This window comes from Tachypleus tridentatus, chromosome 1 (genome assembly GCF_004210375.1).
Source record: "Tachypleus tridentatus isolate NWPU-2018 chromosome 1, ASM421037v1, whole genome shotgun sequence".
Taxonomy (NCBI): Eukaryota; Metazoa; Arthropoda; class Merostomata; order Xiphosura; family Limulidae; genus Tachypleus; species Tachypleus tridentatus.
The window spans coordinates 32,704,511-32,708,874 of record NC_134825.1 but is presented as its reverse complement, the minus strand read 5'-3'; the positions used below and the strand labels follow the sequence as shown (position 1 = coordinate 32,708,874).

Here is a 4,364-nt window from a genome sequence, read left to right as displayed (position 1 = left end):
ATCCAAACATTTTATACTATTATTTAAAAGGCCGTACGTTTATGTTTTAAAGTATTTTTCACGGTTGAAGAAATTAATATCAGTCTCTTCATATGTGATTTTAAAATTAAATGCTGTAAAAATATTTTTGTAATATATGCAAGTTTGATAATGATGAATGAAAAATAGGTCGTTCAAGCCTATTGTTGTATCGTGTTCCATGGCTGGGAAACTTTTTTCTGGTTTTGCTTTTTTTTTTTTTTTCTGTTTGGTTAAAATAATCCGAAACCCAGTAGAGGTAATGAAAATAAATTAATTTCTTCAATTTAATGAATAACGTTCTTTGTAGACTACACTGGAAATACATCTGTTCAAGTAATGTTTAAAAGACCTTCATAACACTACAGAAAATCAAACTCACAGTCACAATTATTTGCAGAATTTAAACACACACACACACAACGTAATCTTGACGTTACGCCCTCTTTCACCTGTGTATAAGGTTAGACAAGTGTTAACACTGTATTTCGTAAATGTTTTCTCGGGAGATAGGTTCATATAAAATTTTCTTAGCATGTGTTTAATTTTTATTCCGGTCGGTCATGAAAATGAATCCAGGTATTATGTTAAGTGTGTATTTATGACAGAAGTACGTTAATATTTTCTGAACGCGAAATGGTGCAAGTAATTAGGTTTACTTTGTTTTGTAGAGTGTTCAGTTTGTTTGTTCATTAAATAACTCTCGTTTGAGTTTTTAAATATATCGACAGTTTATATAACTACTTTAGTGAGGAACTGGTTAACATTGATGAAACATTTAGTATATGCACCACAGAAAACATCCATAAGTTATGCACTGAACATATCTCTATACATCTTTGATCTATAATTCTCCACACATTACCAAGTTTGAACAAATATTTTGCACAGAATATTCCATAGTTTTTATTTATTTATTTATTCATATTTGTATTGTTTGTTTGGCCACATTTAAATCACCTGTAAAATTCACACGGATTGATATTTACATGAACAAGTAACTACAATAAATTATAGAATTTAAATATATTGTTCAATTTTCAATGTTGATGTAAATACGAAAACGTTTTTTACAGTAAAAACCTATGAACTTGGTAAGGATCACACCAGTGATCGATACCTGTTATAAAACTTTAACTTACTGTAAAAACTTTAAATTGCAATAAAATATACTTTATCAGTCAATTAACTCAAAATGAAACAATAATTCCAGTTTGCCTTGTTAAACTTAAATTTTAGAAACGATAAAGAGAGATTACATTTGTTAACTAGTACTAGATATGCAGTAGCTTTGAAGTTAATAGCAATATGGCTAAAAGTTTTATTTATGTTAGTGCTATTTATAACGTGTAAATTAATTATTTGATACAAGTTACACAAACAAATTATAAATTAAATAATAGAGAAGAGAAACAAAATATTACATTTAAGTATTTGAAAGAGAACTGTATGTATGGTCCCATGGTGTAATGGTTAGCACTCTGGACTTTGAATCCAGCGATCCGAGTTCAAATCTCGGTGGGACCTAACATAATCATTAATTTTTGCAAAGAATATTATTACACTCTAATACCTTGGCATTACAAATTTCTGTATTTTCGGTACAATTAAATAACTATTAAGGAAAATTGTAATAATAACTCTAATGTGACAAATTTATGTATGAATCTTAATGAAAATGACTACATATAGTAAATTATTAACAACTGTTCTTATATTCTATAGATGTTTTTGAAACTTTAAGATGTGTGTATTTATTGATTATGTTTACAGTGAATAGGAATTAATACAAGTATAGAAAATTAAGTAAAAATTTGGTACCTTTTATTAGAATACTAACAATTATCATCGCTCTTTTTGCCATCTGGTGAATATTATCAAAACTATTACTAGGTATTTAAATTATCATTATTAGAATAAAATTGGACAAATAAATTAAGATAATAATTAAACGAAAATAAATATATTGCAAAAAATTAAATAACGCTATCTATAGTTTTGCAAAAAAATTCATACTTTTCACGGGTATAAAAGTTTGCATCTTGAGGTTTTTGGAAAAGCGATGTGAATTAAAATGCATCAAACTTTCAAATGGATGTATAGAATATATATTAATATGTGTTTCGAGATATATATATTTTTACTAAATTATTATAATATTTATATCACACTAAAATGCGTTTTGTTAAAAGATTCGTGTTTTCTAAAGTGAACACATATTACTGACTGCATAATATACAATTTATCATCTCTCACAGTTCATAAAGATTGTTCAACTTATTTCAATCAGGGGTAATGATTGTTGAAAAGAATTATAGCATAAAAACAAATTTGGCCTCTGATACATTCTGGGTTGTTGTATCCGACTATCTAAGTTCTAGTCTTTGTGGTTGTTGTATCCGACTATCTAAGTTCTTGTCTTTGTGGTTGTTGTATCCGACTATCTAAGTTCTAGTCTTTGTGATATATGGTACACTTCACACTTTCACTTATACATTTATGCGTAATTGTGTTAAATGTCTTCACGGTATTATTTTATCTTTCATGAAACACCAAAGTAAGATTCGGAGTGTATAAACTGATAAAAATATTGCATCATAATTTAGTACTTTTCTTTTATTTCTCTTTCTGGTCAAGCACGGCCATGTGGTTCAGGGGCTTGACTCTGACTGTGAGTGTCGAGGGTTCGAATTCCCGTTACACGAAACATGCTTGCCCTTTTAGCCGTTGGGACGTTATAATGTGACAGTCAATCTCTCTATTCGTAGGTAAAAGAGTAACCCAAGAGTTGGTGGTAGGTGGTGGTGACTAGCTGCCTTCCCTATAATCTTACACTACTAAATTAGGGACGGCTAGCGTAAATTGCTCTCGTGTAGCTTTGCGCGAAATTAAAAAATAAACAAACTTAGATCGGAGATTTAAATGAAATGATTCAAGGTCTTTTACACGTTCTTGCATTCGTTACGAAATGTACAGTAATAAAAAAAAGCATGATAAAGCGTCACTGTACTAACCATAAATTAGATTAATAACTCTTGGGCCAAAGAATTCCCAAATGTCTAAATTCTCCTGCATGGATTCTGATTTTGTTTACATACATAACTTACATCTGGACGCCTTTCAACTAACACATGTATATGTTTTGGAATTTTAAACTCATATTGTCATATAAATGAGTACTTATAATATTATAAATTACAAAATAATTTTAAAAATCGTACCGTAAGTCAGCCTTATTCAACTTCCAGATTTTCGGGCACTGACATATTCACGTGTCGTAACTTTTTATTATAATTAGTTACAAATTACAGATAAAAGGATTTTGAAACACTTATAATAAAGAGACCAAACTCCAAACCTAAAAATAAATAACCACCAAACCGTAAAAAGTCAGGACGATGAAAAGTTTTTGTTCTAGATAGAGAGATAAGAAAGACAATGTCATCAAAATTTCACACTCATTGTATGATATGTAGACAATAAGGAAATACATTTTCCTTCACTCTTTTTGCTGTGATAAGGAAATAGGTTGGCTCTTTGCCAAAACAAAAACACACTAGTTGAACATTAAATGTATGTTACAATTATTCTGTAATTTATCGAAACGCAGCAGTAAAGATTAAACTGCTACATTGCTTTAACTATATCATTACTGAAAATCATAATAATATAATATTTTTAATGTTAATGAGCAAAAGAATATAAAAAACTTTAATTTCTTCATAAAATCTCGCAATATAAAGTACATACATTTAATATACCTATGGCTAGTTTTTTTTCTGAATTCAATTTTTCCTCCTTTAGGTTAGTCTTAGAATATATGTAAGTTCCCCACGAGCCACTCTGGACCTAGTTTCGAAAACTTCTAATATAACCGAAGCTCTACAATAAACATAAGTAATTTAATTTTGTAATTGTACTCAATGTCCGTCCATGAAATAAATAATAAATGAATATATATGCTGAGAAATTGGCTAGGTATTAATTTCACAGAAATACAACAGGTAGATGAAAACATCAACGAAGTAAGAGACAGGTCAAAATTCGGATTAAGTAACTGTCGAAAAAAAGAAAGGAAAAAAAAACGTGAACTGGTGCTAAGGGTATCTAGGCTTAACCTTTAGCTCTCAAATATTGTATTTATACTTATTTGTCATGCACGTGTCCCGAACAGCGTATTTTAGTTAAGGTAGAACGAAAAGTTAATAAAGAATATCAGGTCATAAGTGAAAAAACATTAAAAAATAAATAATAACATTCTGAAACTGGCATCGAGAAAACTGAAATAACAAATACGATACCTGTATAGATATTAGGCATGCATCAGTTTCTAAGTTCGAATCTTT

At 29.3% G+C, this 4,364-nt stretch overlaps 1 non-coding gene across 1 annotated transcript; it reads left to right on the top strand.

Annotated features, from left to right (window-relative positions):
* The first annotated feature begins 1,473 nt into the window (after window positions 1-1,473).
* Window positions 1,474-1,545, top strand: TRNAQ-UUG (transfer RNA glutamine (anticodon UUG)). Its single transcript has one exon. It is a non-coding gene; the product is annotated as a tRNA-Gln (tRNA).
* Window positions 1,546-4,364: the final 2,819 nt, after the last annotated feature.